The sequence below is a fragment of the Palaemon carinicauda genome, chromosome 24 (genome assembly GCF_036898095.1).
Source record: "Palaemon carinicauda isolate YSFRI2023 chromosome 24, ASM3689809v2, whole genome shotgun sequence".
Taxonomy (NCBI): Eukaryota; Metazoa; Arthropoda; class Malacostraca; order Decapoda; family Palaemonidae; genus Palaemon; species Palaemon carinicauda.
In genome coordinates, this window is record NC_090748.1 from 608,421 (window position 1) to 633,330 (window position 24,910).

At 40.6% G+C, this 24,910-nt stretch overlaps 1 long non-coding RNA gene across 1 annotated transcript in view; it reads left to right on the forward strand.

The window, feature by feature from the left end:
• The first annotated feature begins 577 nt into the window (after positions 1-577).
• The window catches only part of LOC137617789 (uncharacterized), a 596,344-nt gene continuing 572,011 nt past the window's right edge, over positions 578-24,910 (forward strand). Inside the window, exon 1 of the long non-coding RNA XR_011039659.1 lies at positions 578-771. This is a non-coding gene — a long non-coding RNA (uncharacterized lncRNA). The remainder of the gene's footprint in view (positions 772-24,910) is intronic.

The window sequence follows — 24,910 nt, forward strand, 5'->3', positions numbered from 1 at the left end:
ACAACAACAACAACAACAACAAGCAGCAATAATAATAATAATAATAATAATAATAATAATAATATACTATGGTTGTTTCCAGCATATTATTGTGATTATTCGATGGCAAGTGCTTAAATCATGATAGCCCAAGACAGATTACGTATGAAATTACGGTACGATATACGACAAGCTTTTAAAGTTTTTTTTTTTTATATCACCTGTGAATGCCAGGGGCTAAAAACAGTGACAATGTCCTAGATATTAATAGTATTGTAACGTTTAGTACCTTGAAGAGAAATATCGTACTTTCTCAACGTATCAGTTTTTGTTTAGTAGATACAGATAGCACCTGTGGTGTATCGTAACGGCAGCATAGTTTCAGTTAGCAACTATCGCTTAGTAACCACCCACGGATAATACGGCAGATTTTCAGTAAGGTTTTCGTTGAAATGCATGCTTCAAGATATCATGTGAATAACTGACTTTAAAAAATATTGGTAACTGGCCACTAAACTGTACAAACACCGAGGCGCTTTGCGTGGCAACTCAACCAGCGGTAACCGACGCGGGTTGGCATTCCCGAATCCTTGGCTGCCGTACCTCGCTGCCAGGCGTACGCTTCTGCCGTAATTGGAAGCGGTTCTGCCGATTCACTGCACTACAGTGGAGAAATCGTCCAGATTGCGTGTAAATCTATTGTGCATTTAACTTGTGATTTTCGATCTTACGAACGGCAGTCCGAAGCGTCATGCGTGATCAAGATAAACACGGTATTCTGAAGCCTCAAAGGTAAATTGTTAGTTGTTCTTATTTTATCATAATTTGTTTATTTTCTGTTACTCGTTGTCTTCTGTCCGAGACGATAACGTATTGCTATTATCTTCATAAGTTCCCGGTTTTCCGTTGCTCTGAACTTTGTAACTTCCTGTGCTGTATATTAGGGTTTGTGTGTCGTTCTGTCTCTCGCATAATCGTGTTAGCATCCAAATGTGTTTTCATCTCAAATGTTATTGGTATCCTACATGATTCTACTTATTTTTTTGTGCTGCATTAACGCCATGAACTGGATGAGGTTTATATGCTACAGTTATTTCTAACGAAACTGGAATTACGCTATAAGAAATTTACTTAAGAGTGTTGAATTGTTTGGCATATTTCTCTGTAAAGCAAATAGGGGCTGGAGTATAATAACTTCCATATTGCTCGAGTAACATGTGAACGCCATTTCATCAAGTACGTTGTTTACATTTTAGGGGATTGGTTGTGGGTTACTGATCACGCGTTGGTTGAATTCGCTTTTGCCAACAGTTTATTTTTATGACGTAGTCATTGACTGTTCTTTATTTATATATTTTCTTTTATATCAGAGTAAGAGGTTCTGAATATTTCTGCAAAAGTTACCATCGGTTGTTTTATATAAACGTCCTGCCCCCTCCCCCCCCCCCCCTCCGTTTCAGTTCCAGCATGACTACAATCATAAAAGACTTCTCTCATAAAGTAGTTTAATCTATTTCAGTAGTTACGCTGAATACGTTGTCCTTTCAGTTTATATAGCTGCTATTGTTCATCTGAAAGTCATAAATATCCCCGAAATGATGACTTGCCTTACACGAACCATATATATTTCTAATTGTTTTAGTGTCTATTATGCATTTCTGAACATTATCATTCATGCAAATCACCCTTTTCCCCCACCCAAAATCCCGGTTTCTCACTGGGATCCCCCATGATAGTGTTAAGGACTGTTTGGTTAGTTAATTTCTGAACCTAATAAAACAATCGTACCTCCTTAGACCTATTGTCTTGATATAATTTTTTAAAAATGCAACAGGGGGAAAATTTTAAAATTTTCTCTAGATCATTTTACATTTTTTTTCACGAGTTAACTTCTGTAATATTCATATATTGATTAACCCAACAGCGTGAAAATTTTTAAGTTTTCTCTAGATCATATTACATTTTTTTTCACGAGTTTACTTCTGTAATATTCATATATTGTTTCCCCCATTTGTATACGAGTAAACATATTGGTGCTTTGCCCCCAATATTCATGATCCGAAATTAACAAACACAAGATAGCAAGTATGAAAAAATGAGCGGTTGATGTATTTCGCTAGAAATTAAAGGTTTGTCCCAATATTCATCGCCAAAATTGGACAAAACACAAGATGGCGATTAGGAACAAATAAATGGTTCATGCATATGACTAGAAATTAAAGTATCATATATTTTCCGTGGATACTAAAGTCTCCTTTGTCATTTATTTCATCTTGAGTAATTGACATATTCTGGTGTTCATTTGTCGTTTCTCTCAAGTTTCTCTCAAGTATTATTATTATTATTATTATTATTATTATTATTACTTGCTAAACTATAACCCTAGTTGAAAAAGCAGGAGGCTATAAGCCCGTGGGCTCCAACAGGGAAAATAGCCCAGTGAGGAAAGGAAACATGAAAAAATAAAATATTTTAAGAACAGTAACATTAAAATGTATTCTGAGGAAGTTAACTGTTACTAACATGAAATGAACATTGAACATTATCCCTCATTGTATTGTAATAGTAACACATTTCTTAATGTTTTATTTGCCACTATTCCTAGTAAGTTCTTAAAGTGTCAATTCTCAAGATTTGTCCTCCTTCGAAACTTACTTATCAGCTCCAATTACTTGACATATTTATTCACACTGGTCCCGTTAAAAGATTTTATTCACTCCTTGGCTACGTCATATACCGTTTCTACTTCGTTTGATTGATCTAATTTATGAAAACCAGTGAATTTGGCCCTTTAGCGGTCTAGGGTTTACTTGTTTAGCTTTGTTTTATAGACCATATACAAGAGTTTCTTATCTACCTCTATCTATCTCTGCTTATCTCTATCTCTGTCTATCTATAGCTATCTATATCTGTATATCTTTCTATCTCTCTATTTATCTCTATTTATAGCTATCTATCTCTCTATTTATCGCTATCTCTCTCTATTTATCTCTATCTATCTCTCTCTATTTATCTCTATCTCTCTATCCATCTCTTATCTATCCATATCTATCTATCTACTGTATTGTCTCTATCTATCTTTCTATCTATCTCTATCTATCTATATTATCTATCTCTATCTATCTTTATATTATCTATCTCTATATTATCTATCTATCTCTATATTATCTATCTATCTTTATATTATCTATCTCTATATTATCTATCTATCTCTATATTATCTATCTATCTCTATCTATCTTTATATAATCTATCTTTATATAATCTATCTTTATATTATCTATCTATGTATTATCTATCTCTATATTATCTATCTATCTCTATCTATCTATATATCTCTATGTATCTCTATATTATCTATCTATCTATATTATTATATTATCTATCTATCTCTATCTATCTATATATCTCTATGTATCTCTATATTATCTATCTATCTATATTATCTAGCTATCTATCTCTATATTATCTACCTATCTCTATCTCTTATCTATCTATCTATCTCTATTTTTCTCGATCTACCCATCTCTCTCTCTCTCTCTATCTATCTATCTATATTATCTAGCTATCTATCTCTATATTATCTAGCTATCTCCATCAAGCAAATCTGGTTATTTTTCTTTCCTTTTGTGATCAGCCAAAAAATACGTTCAAAAAAATTAAGTAATATTTTAAATAAACAGTTGATAGGTATATATGTAGCGGTTTAAAGTGAAATTATGATAGATTTCGATTATTGTCTCCATTAAGAAATATTTATATCGATAAGTGAATTGGAAAACAATCCAAAAAAAAAAGAGAGAATTAATGGAGATATTTCACACAATTCTTGAGTTTTGATCTGTTGTTAATAAGGAAATGGCGCGTTTTAATCAAATTGAGAAATTAATGTAATTGCATAATAAAAAAAAAGTGATTGACAGGAAAAGGAAGAAGGTCGATAACCATGTTGTTTTCATGGTCAAATAGATAAAGATTAACAAGGTTCAAGTGTGATGAGAAATAATAAGATCAGCATAGGTACAAATTGGGATAAGGCGAAGGAGGGAAATTTTACCTGAATGGGTCCATCTAATCAACAGTTATTACCGGCCTCAACGTACAAATCCTTTTATTATCGGCATTTTTAACCTTTTGTGTGTGTACATATATATATATATATATATATATATATATATATATATATATATATATATATATATATATATATATATATATATAATATATATATTATATGTATGTTATATATACAACTTATATATATTATATGTATGTATATATAGATATATATATATATATATATATATATATATATATATATATATATATATATATATATATATACTTAATATATAACTATATATATATATATATATATAACTTGTATATATAACTATATATAACTATATATATATAACTTGTATATATAACTATATATAACTATATATATATATGTATATATAAATATATATGTATATATATATATATATATATATATATATATATATATATATATATAAATATACATGTGTATATATATATATATATATGTGTATATATATATATATATATACATCATATATATATATATATATATATATATATATATGTATATATATATATATATCTATATATATATATATATATATATATATATATATATATATATATATATATATATATATATATATATATATATATATATATATATATATATATATATATATATATATATATATATATATATATATATATATATATATATATATATATATATATTTTATATACCATAAATTTATCATATAGACGATAGGGTTATTTCAAATCTTATCCAGGCAGATGTTGTCATCGAAAACGTTGAAAACACCGGAGCCTTTGTAGAACATTAGGCCTTGCATATTTATAACAAACAGGAATTTTTTTCAATCCATTTTCTCAGCAATTTTTTTGTAGCCATCATACGACAAACGCCCCCTTATTGAAATTGAGCGTATTTACGGTTAACACCCCCTGCTTAAATTAAGTATATACGGTTAACACCCCGTTAATAAAATTGAGCATGTTTATGGTTAACAGCCCCTTTTAAATTGAGCGTATTTAGGGTTAACACTCCCTTGCCTAGATTAAGCTTATTCAAGATTACCACCCCCTTACTTAAATTAAGCATACTTAAGATTAACACCTCCTTAAATTAAGCGTATTTTTCGTTAACGCCCCCTTACTTAAATTAGGCGTATTTACTCTTAATGGCCCCTTACTTAAATAAAGCATATTTAAGGTTAATGCCCCCTTAATTAGATTAAGCATAATTAATGTTTACACCCCCTTGCTTAAATTAAGGGTATTCGTAGTTAACACCCCCTTACTTAAGTTAAGCGTAATTACGGTTAATGGCCCTTCGCTGAAATTACGTGTATTTACGGTAAACGTGCTCTCAGTCAAATTAAGCATATTTACGGTTAACACCCCCTCAATAAAATTAAGCATGTTTATGGTTAACGCCCCTCACTCAAATTGAGCGCATTTACAGTTAATTCCCCCTCACTTAAATTGAGCAAATTTATGGTTAATGCCCCCTCACGCAAATACAGCACATTTATGGATAACACGCACTCACTCAAATTGAGCACATTTATGGTTAATTTCCCTACTCAAATAGAGCGCATTTATGGTTAATCCCCCTACTCAAATAGAGCGCATTTATGGTTAATCCCCCTACTCATTTATGGTTAATCCCCCTACTCATTTATGGTTAATCCCCCTACTCAAATTGAGCGCATTTATGGTTAACGCCCCCTCACTCAAAATGAGTCCATTTATGGTTAATCCCCATACTCAAATTGAGCACAATTAGGGTTAACGTCCCCTCACTCAAATTGAGCGCATTTATGGCTAACGCCCCCTTATTCAAAGTAGGCGTATTTATGGCTAACGCCCCCGTACTCAAATTAGCTTATTTATGGCTAACGCCTCCTTACTCAAATCAGCGTATTTATGGCTAATGCCCCCTTACTCAAATTAAGAACATTTATGGCTAACGCCCCCTTACTCAAATTAGCGTATTTATGGCTAACGCCCCCTTACTCAAATTAGCGTATTTATGGCTAACGCCCCCCTACTCAAATTAAGCACATTTATGGCTAACGCCCCCTTACTCAAATTGAGCACATTTATAGCTAACGCCCCCTTACTCAAATTAAGCGTATTTATGGCTAATGCCCCCTTACTCAAATTAAGCGCATTTACGGCTAACGCCCCTTTACTCAAATTAAGCGCATTTACGGCTGACGCCCCCTTACTCAAATTAGGCGTATTTATGGCTAACACCCCTTTACTCAAATTAGGCGTATTTATGGCTAACGCCCCCTTACTCACATTAGGCGTATTTATGGCTAACGCCCCCTTACTCAAATTAAGCACATTTATGGCTAACGCCCCCTTACTCAAATCAAGCACATTTATGGCTAACGCCCCCTTACTCAAATTAAGCACATTTATGGCTAACGCCCCCTTACTCAAATTGAGCACATTTATGGCTAACGCCCCCTTACTCAAATTAAGCACATTTATGGCTAACGCCCCCTTACTCAAATTAAGCACATTTATGGCTAACGCCCCCTTACTCAAATTAAGCACATTTATGGCTAACGCCCCCTTACTCAAATTAAGCACATTTATGGCTAACGCCCCCTTACTCAAATTAAGCACATTTATGGCTAACGCCCCCTTACTAAAATTAAGCGTATTTATGGCTAACGCCCCCTTACTCTAATTAAGCGCATTTACGGCTAACGCCCCCTTACTCTAATTAAGCGCATTTACGGCTAACGCCCCCTTACTCTAATTAAGCGCATTTACGGCTAACGCCCCCTTACTCTAATTAAGCGCATTTACGGCTAACGCCCCTTTACTCTAATTAAGCGCATTTACGGCTAACGCCCCTTTACTCTAATTAAGCGCATTTACGGCTAACGCCCCTTTACTCAAATTAAGCGCATTTACAACTAACGCCCCCTTACTCAAAGTAGGCGTATTTATGGCTAACGCCCCCTTACTCGAATTAGGCGTATTTACGGCTAACGCCCTCTTACTCAAAGTCGGCGTATTTACGGTTAACGCCCCATTACTCAAATTAGGCGCATTTACAGCTAACGCCCCCTTACTCAAATTAGGTGCATTTACGGCTAACGCCCCCTTTCTCAAATTAGGCGCATTTACAGCTAACACCCCCTTACTCAAATTAGGTGGATTTACGGCTAACACCCCCTTACTCGAATTAGGCGTATTTACGGCTGACGCCCCTTACTCGAATTAGGCGTATTTACGGCTAACGCCCCCTTACTCAAAGTCGGCGTATTTACGGTTAACGCCCCATTACTCAAATTAGGTGCATTTACAGCTAACGCCCCCTTACTCAAATTAGGTGCATTTACGGCTAACGCCCCCTTACTCAAATTAGGTGCATTTACGGCTAACGCCCCCTTACTCAAATTAGGTGCATTTACGGCTAACGCCCCCTTACTCAAATTAGGTGCATTTACGGCTAACGCCCCCTTACTCAAATTAGGTGCATTTACGGCTAACGCCCCCTTACTCAAATTAGGTGGATTTACGGCTAACGCCCCCTTACTCAAATTAGGTGGATTTACGGCTAACGCCCCCTTACTCAAATTAGGTGGATTTACGGCTAACGCCCCCTTACTCAAATTAGGTGGATTTACGGCTAACGCCCCCTTACTCAAATTAGGCGCATTTACGGCTAACGCCCCCTTACTCAAATTAGGTGCATTTACAGCTAACGCCCCCTTACTCAAATTAGGTGCATTTACGGCTAACGCCCCCTTACTCAAATTAGGTGCATATACGGCTAACGCCCCCTTACTCAAATTAGGCGTATTTACGGCTAACGCCCCCTTACTCAAATTAGGCGCATTTACGGCTAACGCCCCCTTACTCAAATTTGGCGCATTTACGGCTAACGCCCCCTTACTCGAATTAGGCGCATTTACGGCTAACGCCCCCTTACTCGAGTTAGGCGCATTTACGGCTAACGCCCCCTTACTCAAATTAGGCGCATTTACAGCTAACGCCCCCTTACACTAATTAGGCGCATTTAGGGCTAACGCCCCTTACTCAAATTAGGTGCATTTACGGCTAGCGCCCCCTTGCTCAAATTAGGCGTATTTACGGCTAACGCCCCCCTTACTCAAGTTAGGCTTGCTCAAATTAGGCGCATTTACGGCTAGCGCTCCCTTACTCAAATTAGGCGCATTTACGGCTAGCGCCCCCTTACTCAAATTAGGCGCATTTACGGCTAGCGCCCCCTTACTCAAAGTAGGTGCATTTACAGCTAACGCCCCCCTTACTCAAATTAGGCGCATTTACGGATAATGCCCCCTTACTCAAATTAGGCGCATTTACGGATAACGCCCCCTTACTCAAATTAGGCGCATTTACGGCTAACGCCCCTTACTCAAATTAGGCGCATTTACGGCTAACGCCCCTTACTCAAATTAGGCGTATTTACGGCTAGCGCCCCCTTACTCAAATTAGGCGCATTTACGGCTAACGCCCCCTTACTCAAGATAGGCACATATACGGCTAACGCCCCTTACTCAAGATAGGCACATATACGGCTAACGCCCCTTACTCAAATTAGGCGTATTTACGGATAACGCCCCCTTACTCAAATTAGGCGCATTTACGGATAACGCCCCCTTACTCAAATTAGACGCATTTACGGCTAGCGCCCCTTTACTCAAATTAGTCGCATTTATGGCTAGCGCCCCTTTACTCAAATTAGTCGCATTTACGGCTAGCGCCCCCTTACTCAAATTAGGCGCATTAACGGCTAGCGCCCCCTTACTCAAATTAGGCGTATTTACGGCTAGTGCCCCCTTACTCAAATTAGGCATATTTACGGCTAGCGCCCCCTTACTCAAATTAGGCGTCTTTACGGCTAGCGCCCCCTTACTCAAATTAGGCGTATTTACGGCTAACGCCCCCTTGCTCAAATTAGGCGCATATACGGCTAACGCCCCCTTACTTAAATTAGGCGTATTTACGGCTAACGCCCCCTTACTCAAATTAGGCGCATATACGGCTAACGCCCCCTTACTCAAATTAGGCGCATTTACGGCTAACGCCCCCTTACTCAAATTAGGCGTATTTACGGCTAACGCCCCCTTACTCGAATTAGGCGCATTTACGGCTAACGCCCCCTTACTCGAATTAGGCGCATTTACGGCTAACGCCCCCTTACTCGAATTAGGCGCATTTACGGCTAACGCCCCCTTACTCGAATTAGGTGCATTTACGGCTAACGCCCCCTTACTCGAATTAGGTGCATTTACGGCTAACGCCCCCTTACACTAATTAGGCGCATTTACGGCTAACGCCCCTTACTCAAATTAGGTGCATTTACGGCTAGCGCCCCCTTGCTCAAATTAGGCGTATTTACGGCTAACGCCCCCTTACTCAAGTTAGGCTTGCTCAAATTAGGCGCATTTACGGCTAGCGCTCCCTTACTCAAATTAGGCTCATTTACGGCTAGCGCCCCCTTACTCAAATTAGGCGTCTTTACGGCTAGCGCCCCCTTACTCAAATTAGGCGTCTTTACGGCTAGCGCCCCCTTACTCAAATTAGGCGTATTTACGGCTAGCGCCCCCTTACTCAAATTAGGCGTATTTACGGCTAGCGCCCCCTTACTCAAATTAGGCGTATTTACGGCTAGCGCCCCCTTTCTCAAATTAGGCGTATTTACGGCTAGCGCCCCCTTACTCAAATTAGGCGTATTTACGGCTAGCGCCCCCTTACCCAAATTAGGTGTATTTACGGCTAGCGCCCCTTACTCAAATTAGGCATATTTACAGCTAGCGCCCCCTTACTCAAATTAGGCATATTTACAGCTAGCGCCCCCTTACTCAAATTAGGCTTACTCAAATTAGGCGCATTTACGGCTAGCGCCCCCTTACTCGAATTAGGCGCATTTACGGCTAACGCCCCCTTACTCGAATTAGGCGCATTTACGGCTAACGCCCCCTTACTCAAATTAGGCGCATTTACGGCTAACGCCCCCTTACTCAAATTAGGCGCATTTACAGCTAACGCCCCCTTACACTAATTAGGCGCATTTACGGCTAACGCCCCTTACTCAAATTAGGTGCATTTAAGGCTAGCGCCCCCTTACTCAAATTAGGCGTATTTACGGCTAACGCCCCCCTTACTCAAGTTAGGCTTGCTCAAATTAGGCGCATTTACGGCTAGCGCTCCCTTACTCAAATTAGGCGCATTTACGGCTAGCGCCCCCTTACTCAAATTAGGCGCATTTACGGCTAGCGCCCCCTTACTCAAAGTAGGTGCATTTACAGCTAACGCCCCCCTTACTCAAATTAGGCGCATTTACGGATAATGCCCCCTTACTCAAATTAGGCGCATTTACGGATAACGCCCCCTTACTCAAATTAGGCGCATTTACGGCTAACGCCCCTTACTCAAATTAGGCGCATTTACGGCTAACGCCCCTTACTCAAATTAGGCGCATTTACGGCTAACGCCCCTTACTCAAATTAGGCGTATTTACGGCTAGCGCCCCCTTACTCAAATTAGGCGCATTTACGGCTAACGCCCCCTTACTCAAGATAGGCACATATACGGCTAACGCCCCTTACTCAAGATAGGCACATATACGGCTAACGCCCCTTACTCAAATTAGGCGTATTTACGGATAACGCCCCCTTACTCAAATTAGGCGCATTTACGGATAACGCCCCCTTACTCAAATTAGAAGCATTTACGGCTAGCGCCCCTTTACTCAAATTAGTCGCATTTATGGCTAGCGCCCCTTTACTCAAATTAGTCGCATTTACGGCTAGCGCCCCCTTACTCAAATTAGGCGCATTAACGGCTAGCGCCCCCTTACTCAAATTAGGCGTATTTACGGCTAGTGCCCCCTTACTCAAATTAGGCATATTTACGGCTAGCGCCCCCTTACTCAAATTAGGCGTCTTTACGGCTAGCGCCCCCTTACTCAAATTAGGAGTATTTACGGCTAGCGCCCCCTTACTCAAATTAGGCGCATATACGGCTAACGCCCCCTTACTTAAATTAGGCGTATTTACGGCTAACGCCCCCTTACTCAAATTAGGCGCATATACGGCTAACGCCCCCTTACTTAAATTAGGCGTATTTACGGCTAGTGCCCCCTTACTCAAATTAGGCATATTTACGGCTAGCGCCCCCTTACTCAAATTAGGCGTCTTTACGGCTAGCGCCCCTTTACTCAAATTAGGCGTATTTACGGCTAACGCCCCCTTGCTCAAATTAGGCGCATATACGGCTAACGCCCCCTTACTTAAATTAGGCGTATTTACGGCTAACGCCCCCTTACTCAAATTAGGCGCATATACGGCTAACGCCCCCTTACTCAAATTAGGCGCATTTACGGCTAACGCCCCCTTACTCAAATTAGGCGTATTTACGGCTAACGCCCCCTTACTCGAATTAGGCGCATTTACGGCTAACGCCCCCTTACTCGAATTAGGCGCATTTACGGCTAACGCCCCCTTACTCGAATTAGGCGCATTTACGGCTAACGCCCCCTTACTCGAATTAGGCGCATTTACGGCTAACGCCCCCTTACTCGAATTAGGCGCATTTACGGCTAACGCCCCCTTACTCGAATTAGGTGCATTTACGGCTAACGCCCCCTTACTCGAATTAGGTGCATTTACGGCTAACGCCCCCTTACACTAATTAGGCGCATTTAGGGCTAACGCCCCTTACTCAAATTAGGTGCATTTACGGCTAGCGCCCCCTTGCTCAAATTAGGCGTATTTACGGCTAACGCCCCCTTACTCAAGTTAGGCTTGCTCAAATTAGGCGCATTTACGGCTAGCGCTCCCTTACTCAAATTAGGCGCATTTACGGCTAGCGCCCCCTTACTCAAATTAGGCGCATTTACGGCTAGCGCCCCCTTACTCAAAGTAGGCGCATTTACAGCTAACGCCCCCCTTACTCAAATTAGGCGCATTTACGGATAACGCCCCCTTACTCAAATTAGGCGCATTTACGGATAACGCCCCCTTACTCAAATTAGGCGCATTTACGGCTAACGCCCCTTACTCAAATTAGGCGCATTTACGGCTAGCGCCCCCTTACTCAAATTAGGCGCATTTACGGCTAACGCCCCCTTACTCAAGATAGGCACATATACGGCTAACGCCCCTTACTCAAGATAGGCACATATACGGCTAACGCCCCTTACTCAAATTAGGCGTATTTACGGATAACGCCCCCTTACTCAAATTAGGCGCATTTACGGATAACGCCCCCTTACTCAAGATAGGCACATTTACAGCTAGCGCCCCCTTACTCAAATTAGTCGCATTTATGGCTAGCGCCCCTTTACTCAAATTAGTCGCATTTACGGCTAGCGCCCCCTTACTCAAATTAGGCGCATTAACGGCTAGCGCCCCCTTACTCAAATTAGGCGTATTTACGGCTAGTGCCCTCTTACTCAAATTAGGCATATTTACGGCTAGCGCCCCCTTACTCAAATTAGGCATCTTTACGGCTAGCGCCCCCTTACTCAAATTAGGCGTCTTTACGGCTAGCGCCCCCTTACTCAAATTAGGGGTCTTTACGGCTAGCGCCCCCTTACTCAAATTAGGCGTATTTACGGCTAGCGCCCCCTTACTCAAATTAGGCGTATTTACGGCTAGCGCCCCCTTACTCAAATTAGGCGTATTTACGGCTAGCTCCCCCTTTCTCAAATTAGGCGTATTTACGGCTAGCGCCCCCTTACTCAAATTAGGCGTATTTACGGCTAGCGCCCCCTTACCCAAATTAGGTGTATTTACGGCTAGCGCCCCTTACTCAAATTAGGCATATTTACAGCTAGCGCCCCCTTACTCAAATTAGGCATATTTACAGCTAGCGCCCCCTTACTCAAATTAGGCTTACTCAAATTAGGCGCATTTACGGCTAGCGCCCCCTTACTCGAATTAGGCGCATTTACGGCTAACGCCCCCTTACTCGAATTAGGCGCATTTACGGCTAACGCCCCCTTACTCAAATTAGGCGCATTTACGGCTAACGCCCCCTTACTCAAATTAGGCGCATTTACAGCTAACGCCCCCTTACACTAATTAGGCGCATTTACGGCTAACGCCCCTTACTCAAATTAGGTGCATTTAAGGCTAGCGCCCCCTTACTCAAATTAGGCGTATTTACGGCTAACGCCCCCCTTACTCAAGTTAGGCTTGCTCAAATTAGGCGCATTTACGGCTAGCGCTCCCTTACTCAAATTAGGCGCATTTACGGCTAGCGCCCCCTTACTCAAATTAGGCGCATTTACGGCTAGCGCCCCCTTACTCAAAGTAGGCGCATTTACAGCTAACGCCCCCCTTACTCAAATTAGGCGCATTTACGGATAACGCCCCCTTACTCAAATTAGGCGCATTTACGGCTAACGCCCCCTTACTCAAATTAGGCGCATTTACGGCTAACGCCCCTTACTCAAATTAGGCGCATTTACGGCTAACGCCCCTTACTCAAATTAGGCGCATTTACGGCTAACGCCCCTTACTCAAATTAGGCGCATTTACGGCTAACGCCCCTTACTCAAATTAGGCGTATTTACGGCTAGCGCCCCCTTACTCAAATTAGGCGCATTTACGGCTAACGCCCCCTTACTCAAGATAGGCACATTTACAGCTAGCGCCCCCTTACTCAAATTCGTCGCATTTATGGCTAGCGCCCCTTTACTCAAATTAGTCGTATTTACGGCTAGCGTCCCCTTACTCAAATTAGGCGCATTAACGGCTAGCGCCCCCTTACTCAAATTAGGCGTATTTACGGCTAGTGCCCCCTTACTCAAATTAGGCATATTTACGGCTAGCGCCCCCTTACTCAAATTAGGCGTCTTTACGGCTAGCGCCCCCTTACTCAAATTAGGCGTCTTTACGGCTAGCGCCCCCTTACTCAAATTGGGCGTATTTACGGCTAGCGCCCCCTTAATCAAATTAGGCGTATTTACGGCTAGCGCCCCCTTACTCAAATTAGGCGTATTTACGGCTAGCGCCCCCTTACTCAAATAAGGCGTATTTACGGCTAGCGCCCCCATACCCAAATTAGGCGTATTTACGGCTAGCGCCCCCTTACTCAAATTAGGCATATTTACAGCTAGCGCCCCCTTACTCAAATTAGGCAGACAGTCCCCAACTTACGAACACAATAGGGACCGAGAGTCTGTTCGTAAGTCGTATTGTTCGTAAGTCGTTAGTGTTAAATTTCGGTCTGGAGTAAGCGTAACCTAACTCAGATGTCTACGATTTTCAGCAGTAGAAGTCAACAAATAGCCCCATTTCATATAAAATAGGTTATTACAAATATTTTACTTTATCATATTACAGTAGTCTGTATAATACTGTAAAGTTCAGTACAGTATGTTGTTTTATTATCCTGTACTGCACACTACATAATGGAAACTTGCACAATCGGCCATACATATGCACTGCATTTCTGAATCAGCTGACTTTAAGTAAAATCGTAGTAAATATAGTGTACTGTACATTTAGTACAGTACTGTACATTAATTCCTTTTTAAATAAATGTACTGAAAGATATTTTATTGTTCCATTACCCATTTTTTTTGCTAGAAACTTATGTAAACAAGCGGCCATTTGCATTATGTACTGTACTGTAACGTTTACCTTTTCACGCTTATCAAATCAGCTGACTTGTGCCGTACTGTATTTACTGTATGGAACAGTACTGTGCATTTAACTGCTTCATGGTTGTTTTGGTATTGTTAAATAAAATGCAGAAGTTTAGTTTACTGAATTGTTTTATTTTAATTTTGACCGACGGAATCATTCTTTGTAGAGTATACGTCACGTATCTTGTGACGTCATGTATTTGGCGGAAGAGCGCTGACAAACCGAATGATTTCCTTTCATTATGTTGCCGAGTAATCTTATTACAGAATTCTCATAATCGAAACACCGAGTAACGATATCAAGTGTTTTAGTGGTCTGTATCATTAGTTATGAGATTAGTACAACTTACCGTAAAGTTAAGAAAAAAAGTCTGATGTTATATTTCTTCTGGCGGAAGGCGAGAGGCAAAGCAAGGGATTTTCTTCCGATCCGTTACTATTCCCATAATCGAAACATCGAATAAGGATATAAAGAATTTTTTAATATTTTTCAAAGAAATATGAAGACTTAACTGCATTAAAAATCAAAATACGGAGAGAGAGAGAGAGAGAGAGAGAGAGAGAGAGAGAGAGAGAGAGAGAGAGAGAGAGAGAGAGGGGGGGGGGTGTTGCGTATTCCGTTTATAACTAATAATAAGGTCTATCAACGAACTGTATGGAAAATGTGATACCCTATATATTAGCGCTGTTGTAATATTCACTATGAAGAGATTTCGAATATCAAGAAAATGATATAAATCAGTGTTATTCGTACTATATGTGCGCATAATCGTAATACTGCAGCGTCACCTTGAGATCAGCTGATCTCCCAACCAAAAGTAAATCAAAAGTAATTGTTGATTATTGTAATGCTCAAGAAATTAAAAAAAAAAATATGAACGTGCTTTAATAAACCATAATTAAACACAATAATGTCTAATGAAATATGAAGGCTTAATATTGAATGAAAAATTGAATACTGTATGAAGCTTTAGAATTAACTACCCATATGCGATTGACAGAGCGAGCACTCACACACACAAAGAAAGAGCTACAACGATTTCGCATGATACCTAATAATAAGAACTGTAGGGAAACTGATTTTCTGTAACATATTGGCGCTGATGTAATATTCATCTTGAAGATATTTCTAATATGTTAAGAAATAAAAAAAAATGCCAAAAGTCTGATGACGTTATATTTCTTCTGACGGAAGGCGAGAGGCAAATCAAGTGGTTTTCTTCCGATCCGTTACTATTCCCTTAATTGAAACATCGAATAAGGATATAAAATTTTTTTTAATAATCTTCAAAGAAATATGAAGATTTAACTGCATTAAAAATCAAAATACGGAGAGAGAGAGAGAGAGAGAGAGAGAGAGAGAGAGAGAGAGAGAGAGAGAATTTAACTTGAAATTAAATCTACCGATGTTTACGAACATGTTTGGACTTCCTTCAATTTGTGTTCGTATGTACCGTTGTTCGTAACTCGAATGTTCGTAAGTAGGGGAGCATCTGTATTTACAGCTAGCGCCCCCTTACTCAAATTAGGCTTACTCAAATTAGGCGCATTTACGGCTAACGCCCCCTTACTCAAAGTAGGCGCATTTACGGCTAACGCCCCCCTTACTCAAATTAGGCGCATTTACGGCTAACGCCCCCCTTACTCAAATTAGGCGCATTTACGGCTAACGCCCCCCTTACTCAAATTAGGCGCATTTACGGCTAACGCCCCCCTTACTCAAATTAGGCGCATTTACAGCTAACGCCCTCTTACTCAAATTAGGCGCATTTACGGCTAACGCCCCCTTACTCAAGATAGGTACATTTACGGCTAGCGCCCCCTTACTCAAGATAGGCACATTTACGGCTAGCGCCCCCTTACTCAAGATAGGCACATTTACGGCTAGCGCCCCCTTACTCAAATTAGTCGCATTTACGGCTAGCGCCCCCTTACTCAAATGAGGCGCATTAACGGCTAGCGCCCCCTTACTCAAATTAGGCGTATTTACGGCTAGCGCCCCCTTACTCAAATGAGGCGCATTAACGGCTAGCGCCCCCTTACTCAAATTAGGCGTATTTACGGCTAGCGCCCCCTTACTCAAATTAGGCGTATTTACGGCTAGCGCCCCCTTACTCAAATTAGGCGTATTTACGGCTAGCGCCCCCTTACTCAAATTAGGCGCATTTACGGCTAACGTCCCCTTACTCAAGATAGGCACATTTACGGCTAGCGCCCCCTTACTCAAATTAGTCGCATTTACGGCTAGCGCCCCCTTACTCAAATGAGGCGCATTAACGGCTAGCGCCCCCTTACTCAAATTAGGCGTATTTACGGCTAGCGCCCCCTTACTCAAATTAGGCGTATTTACGGCTAGCGCCCCCTTACTCAAAGTAGGCGTATTTACGGCTAGCGCCCCCTTACTCAATTAGACGTATTTACGGCTAGCGCCCCCTTACTCAAATTAGGCGTATTTACGGCTAGCGCCCCCTTACTCAAATTAGGCGTATTTACGGCTAGCGCCCCCTTACTCAAATTAGGCGTATTTACGGCTAGCGCCCCCTTACTCAAATTAGGCGTATTTACGGATAGCGCCCCCTTACTCAAATTAGGCGTATTTACGGATAGCGCCCCCTTACCCAAATTAGGCCTATTTACGGCTAGCCCCCCCTTACCCAAATTAGGCCTATTTACGGCTAGCCCCCCCTTACTCAAATTAGGCGTATTTACGGCTAGCGCCCCCTTACCCAAATTAGGCGTATTTACGGCTAGCGCCCCCTTACCCAAATTAGGCGTATTTACGGCTAGCGCCCCTTTAGTCAAATTAGGCGTATTTACGGCTAGCGCCCCCTCATTCAAATTAAGCGTATATACGGCTAGCGCCCCCTCACTCAAATTAGGCGTATTTACGGCTAGCGCCCCCTCACTCAAATTAGGCGTATTTACGGCTAGCGCCCCCTTACTCAAATTAGGCGTATTTACGGCTAGCGCCCCCTTACTCAAATTAGGCGTATTTACGGCTAGCGCCCCCTTACTCAAATTAGGCGTAGTTACGGCTAGCGCCCCCTTACTCAAATTAGGCGTATTTACGGCTAGCGCCCCCTTACTCAAATTAGGCGTATTTACGGCTAGCGCCCCCTTACTCAAATTAGGCGTATTTACGGTTAACGCCTCCATGCTCAAATTAAGCATAATTACCGTTAACAACCCCTCTGTTAAATTAAACGTATTTAAGGTTAACGCCCCTCTCTCAAATTACGTGTATTTACGGTTAACGCCCCTCTCTCAAATTACGTGTATTTACGGTTAACGCCCCCTTACTTAAATTAAACGTAATTTTGGTTAACAACCCCTCAATCAAATAGAGGGTATTTACGGTTAACACTCCTCTCACAAATTACGTATATTTACGGTTAATGTCCCCTCAGTCAAATTGGGCGTAGTTGCGGTTAACGCCCTTACTTAAATTAAGCGTAATTAGCGTTAACAATCCCTTGGTCAAATTAAGGATGTTTACGGTTAACGCCCCTCGCTCAAATTACGTGCCTTTACAATGAACGTCCCCTCAATCAAATTGATAACGTTTAACGCCCTTTAATCTATGCATAATTACAGTTAACAGCCCCTTGGTCAAATTAAAGGTATTTATGGTTAACGCCCCTTACTCAAATTATGTGTATTTACGGTTAACGTTGCCTCAGTCAAATTAAGCCTATTTACAATCAATGCCCTCTCAGTTAAATTAAGTGTATTTATGGTTAATGCCCCCTCGATGAAATAGTGTGTAATGGTTAACTCCCTTACTCTAACTGAGTGTGTAATGGTTAATGCCCATTACTCAAATAAGCGTGCTTACAGCTTATGCTCCCTGCTCAAATTGAGCGCATTTATGGTTTACGCCACCCTCGGTCAAATTGAACGGATTTACGGGTAATGCCCCTCAGTCAAATTCAGAGCATTACGCTTAATGCCTACTCACTCAAATTGATTGTATATACAGTTAACGCTCCCTTACTCAAATTGAATGTATTTATGGGTAATGCCACACACTCAAAATCATTGCATTTAGGGTATATGCCCCCTTAGGCAAATTGAGCGGATTTACAGTTAATACACCCTCACTCGAATTGATCGTATTTACAGTTAACGCCCCCCCACTCGAATTGATCGCATTAGGGTTCATGCCCCTTGGTCCAATTGAGCGCATTTACGGTTAATGACCCCTCACTCAAATTAATTGTATTCATGGTTAATGCCCATTCACTCGAATTGAGCGTATTTTCGGTTAATGCCCCTTACTCAAATAAAGCGTATTCTGTCAACGCCCCTTACTCAATTGAGCGTGTTTGCTGTTAAAGCCCCTTCAGTCAAATTAATCAAGTTTACTGTTATTGCCCCTTACTCAAATTAAGCCTATTTACGGTTAACGTCTCTTACTCAACTTAAGCTTATTTATAGCTGATGCTCCCCTGCTCAAATTCAGCCCCCTCACTCAAATGAAGGGTATTTATGATTAATGCCCCCTCACTCAAATTAAATGTAATTAGGGTTAACACAACACCCCCTCGCTCAAATTAAACGTATTTAGGGTTAATGCCCCCTCATTCAAATTAATCATATTTAGGATTAACTCACTCAAACATGTTTAGGGCTAAAGCTCCCTCACTCAAATCTATTGTATATAGTATATGGTTAGTCCCCCTTCACTTGAATTAAGCTTATGTATAGTTGATGCCCCTCACTCAAATTAAGCATATTCCTGGTTACCGCCCCTTCAATAAAATTAAGACTATTTATGTTTAGCGCCCCTTCTGTCAAATTATGCGAATTTACGATTAACGTTCCTTCACTCAAATTAGGCTCCCTCAGTCAAATTAAGCCTATTTATGGTCAACTCCCCTTACTCAAGTTAAGCTTATATACGGTTAACGTCTCTTACTCAATTTAAGCTTATTTATAGCTAACACCCCCTTACTCAAAGTAAGCGTATTTATGGCTTACTCAAATCAATCTTATTAAAGGCTAACGCTCCCCTGCTCAAATTTAGCATATTTAGGGGTAACGCCCCCTCACTCAAATGAGGGGTATTTATGATTAATGCCCCCTCACTCAAATTAAACTTATTGAGGGTTAACACTCCCACACTCAAAGTAAATGTAATTAGGGTTAACACAACACCCCCTCACTCAAATTAAAGGTATTTAGGGTTAATGCCCCCTCACTCAAATTAAACTTATTTAGGGTTAATTCCCCCTCACTCAAATTAATTATATTCAAGATTAACGCCCCCTCACTAAAACATATTTAGGGTTTACACTCCCTCGCTCAAATCGATTGTTTATAGTATATGGTTAGCGCCCCTTCACTTAAATTAAGGTTATATATAGTTGATGCCCCCTCACTCAAATTAAGCATATTCCTGGTTAGCGCCCCTTCAGTCAAATTATGCGAATTTACGATTAAGATCCCTTCACTTAAATCAAGCCTATTTATACTCAACGCCTCCTTGCTCATATTGAGGGTATTTACAGTTAACGCTCCGTCAGTCAAATTAAGCCTATTTATGGTTAACTCCCCTTACTCAAATTAAGAGGATTTATGGTTAACGCCCCTTACTCTGATTGAGCTTATTTACGGTTAATGCTTCCTTGCTCAAATTAAACCTATTTATGGCTATCGCCCCCAAACTGAAATTAAACGTATTTATGATTAACTCCTCGTTACTCTAGTTAAGCGTATTCAGGAGTACTGCCCCCTTACTCAAATGAAGCGTATTTAGGGGTAATGCTCCCTCACTCAAATGAAGTGTATTTATGGTTAATGCCTCCTCACTCAAATGAAGTGTATTTTGGGTTAACGCCCCTCACTCAAGTTAAGCGTATTTAGGGTTAACACCCCCTCACTCTAATGAAATGTATTTAGAGTTAACGCCCTCAATCAAATTAAGTGTATTTAGGGTTAACGCCACCGTACTCAAATTAAGCGTATTTAGGGTCAACGCCCCCACACTCAACTTAATCATATTTAGGGTTAAAGGATCCTCACTCAAACGCTGCCCCTTGCTCGAATTGAGCGTATTTTTGGTTAACGCTGCCCCTTGCTCGAATTGAGCGTATTTTTGGTTAACGCTGCCCCTTGCTCGAATTGAGCGTATTTTTGGTTAACGCTGCCCCTTGCTCGAATTGAGCGTATTTTTGGTTAACGCTGCCCCTTGCTCGAATTGAGCGTATTTTTGGTTAACGCTGCCCCTTGCTCGAATTGAGCGTATTTTTGGTTAACGCTGCCCCTTGCTCGAATTGAGCGTATTTTTGGTTAACGCTGCCCCTTGCTCGAATTGAGCGTATTTTTGGTTAACGCTGCCCCTTGCTCGAATTGAGCGTATTTTTGGTTAACGCTGCCCCTTGCTCGAATTGAGCGTATTTTTGGTTAACGCTGCCCCTTGCTCGAATTGAGCGTATTTTTGGTTAACGCTGCCCCTTGCTCGAATTGAGCGTATTTTTGGTTAACGCTGCCCCTTGCTCGAATTGAGCGTATTTTTGGTTAACGCTGCCCCTTGCTCGAATTGAGCGTATTTTTGGTTAACGCTGCCCCTTGCTCGAATTGAGCGTATTTTTGGTTAACGCTGCCCCTTGCTCAAATTGAGCGTATTTTTGGTTAACGCTGCCCCTTGCTCAAATTAAGCGTATTTTTGGTTAACGCCCCTTGCTCAAATTAAGTGTTATTATGGTTAACGCCCCTTTACTCAAATTAAGCGGATTTATGGCTAATTCCCCCTTACTCAAATTAAGTGTATTTACGGTTAGCTCCTCCTTACTTTAGTTGAGCATATTTATTTGGGATGCCCCCTCTCTTAAATGAAGCGTATTTGGAGTTAATTCCCCCTCACTCAAATGAAGTTTAAGAGTTAATGCCCCCTCACTCAAATGAAGCGTATTTAGGGTTGATGCCCCCACACTCAAATGAAGTGTAATTAGGGGTAATGCCCCCTCACTCAAATAGTGTATACTGTATAACGTTAACGCCCTCTCACTCAGATTAAGTGTTTTTACGGTTAACACCGCTTCAGATGAAATAAGGGAATTTACGGTTATAACCCCTTTACTCAAATTGAGCGTATTTACAATTAAATCCCTTACTCAAATTAAGAGTATTCATAGTTAACGCCTGTTACTTAAGTTAAGCCTATTTGCTGTTAACGCCCCCTTACTCAAATTGAACTTATTTATGGTTAAGGCTCTTACTCAAATTAAGCATATCTATGGCTAACGCCCACTTACTCAAATTAAGCATATTTACGGTTAACTCCTCCTTACTCTAGTTACACGCATTTCGAGGGTAATGCACCTTCACTCAAATGAAGAGTATTTAGGCTTAACGCTCGCTCACTCAAATTTAGCGTATTTAGAGTTGACCCCCCACCCTCACTCAAATTGAGGGTAATTAAGGTTTACGTTCTATCACTCAAATTGAGTGTATTTAGGGTTAACGCCCCCTCACTCAAAGTAAGCGTATGTAGGGTTAACGTTCCCTCACTCGAATTAAGCATATATACGGGTAATGCCCCCTCATTCAAATTGAGCATATTTACTCTTCAGTCAGATTAAGCAAATTTATGTTTTAACACCCGTTCACTCAAATTGAGCATTTTAATGGCTAATTCCCCTTACTCAAATTAACCCTATTTGTGGTTAACACCTCCTCACTCAAATTAAGCATATTGATGGCTAACGCCCCTTGCTCAAATTAAGACTTTTTACGGTTAGGCTAATGCCCCTTACTCATATTAAGCCTTTTTATGGTTAACGTCCCTTCACTCATATTATGCGTATTTAGAGTTAATGCCCCCTTCCTCAAATTTAGTGTATTTACAGTTATGGCTCATATTCAAATTAATCTTATATTGTTAACGCCCCTTTACTTGTATTGTGTTTATGCTTAACGCCCCTTTACTTGTATTGTGTTTATGCATAACGCCCCTTTACTTAAATTGTGTTTACGGTTAATGCCCCTTTACTCAAATTGTTTTTATGGTTAACACCCCTTACTCAAATTAAGCTTATTTACAAATAACGCCCCCTCACTCACATTGAGTGCATATACTGCTAACACTCCATCACTCAAATTGAGGGTATTTACGGTTAACGCTCCCCCACTCAAATTGAGGGTATTTACGGTTAACGCTCCCCACTCAAATTGAGGGTATTTACAGTTAACGCCCCCTCACTCAAATTGAGGATATTTACGGTTAACGCTCCCCCACTCAAATTGAGGGTATTTACGGTTAACGCTCCCTCACTCAAATTGAGGGTATTTACAGTTAACGCACCTTCAGTCAAATTGAGCGTTTTTATGGTTAACTCCCATTCAGTCAAATTAAGCGAATTTATGGTTAAACGCCCATTACTCAGATTAAGCGTATATATTATATATGGTTAACACCCCTTACTTTAAGCGTATTTGTGGTTAACGCCCCTTACCCAAATTAAACTTATTTACGGTTAACATCCCCTTACTCAAATTAGGTGTATTTATGGCTAACGACCTCTTGTTCAAATTAAGCGCATTTACAATTAACTCTTCCTTACTCAAATTAAGCACATTTAGGGGTAACACCCCCTCAATCAATTGCGAGTATTAAGAGTTAATGCCCTCTCACTCAAATCAAGCTAATTTAATGTTAATGCCCCCTCACTGAAAATTAAGTGTATTTAGGGTTAATGCCCCCTTACTCAAATTAAATATAATAACTATTAATGCCCCTCACTCAAATTAGATGTAATTACTGATAACGTCCCCTCACTGAAATTAAACGTAATTACTGTTAACTCCCCCTTACTTAAATTGAGCGTATTTAGAGTTAACACCCCTTTACTTAAGCGTATTTACTGTTAATGCCCCTGTACTTAAGCATATTTACGGTTAATGTTCCTTTACTCGAATTAATCGTCAACACATGTTAAGCTATGGCTACTGACATAGTATGCCGCACGCGGCGGCAGGAAAACTTTTATCTTTTATATATATATTTCTACTATGTAAGTATGTTGAAAATCTCCATGTATTACTTCTATTATTTCCTTATATTTTCATTGCATCATTATTAATGCCAATATCACCAATACGGGTAGAAGTGGCATTAAACTAACTAGATAATACTATTATTATATAATTACGCAGTACTACCTATTGCAATATTTATCGCTGAAAGCAAAACTGTATTTAACATAATATAATTCCCTCATCTCGCTATCAACCCAAAGTTGACAACCCTGCCTGTGATGGTTTTGATCTGCAGTAGCTTCGAAGCAGTCGTCAGGTGCACGTCTTTTCTCGCTCACACTCTGTTTTTCAGGAATTCTTAATAATATACAGATATCAATAGTGAACCTTTTTGAATATGTCTACGGAAGTGATCATTTCTATGGTAGAGCAACAGCCTGCCATCTGGGACAAGGGTTGTGATCAATATAAAGATAGGGCGGAAAAAGATAAAGCAGGTCGGTTTGCCGCTATTGTATGTCGGGTTCAAATTTTGCGGTTTGCCGCTGTATGTCATTAGCATTAGGTGCATTTACGGTAATGTCCCCTTACTTAAATTGAACTTATATACTTTCATCACCCCCTTACTCAAATTAAGTGTATACGGTTAATGCCCCCTTCCTCAAATTAAGCAAAATGGCAGGACCTCCTCCTCTTCGTATGCTGTGACCCTAGTTGGGTTTCCATAGTTACCCTTTGGAGGAGGAGCTTCAGCAATTACTCGCTTGAAACTCCCTCAAAGGTCATCACCCTGCCAGTGTCTGGCCAGGAGTTTCTGGTAGTCCCTGTCACCTACAGATGACGAGCTTGGACTGGCCTCTCTGGAGCCTCTGCCCTGTCCTTCGAAGGACTTGTCATTTGCGCAAGTAGTGGATTACACTCGCCCTTCCAAGAGCTCACCTCCTGCTGAGCATCGATCATCAGTGCAATCTTGCCTCTCCTAGACCTAGAGGATCCTAGATCTGCCCTACAGGAAGTCTCTTTAGTCTTCCAAGGAGTTGCAGAGCCTATAGTAGACATATATCTAGGTTTCAAAAATTTTAAACTATCTGTAACTATTTTAGTGTCAACATGATATATTGGCTGCACAATATGTAGCAATTCTCTTGGGTATTTTGATCATCCAGTTCTGATAATTTGATGGGTTATTGTACATATTTTAAACTCAATTCTTGCTTCAATAGGCAGCCATTG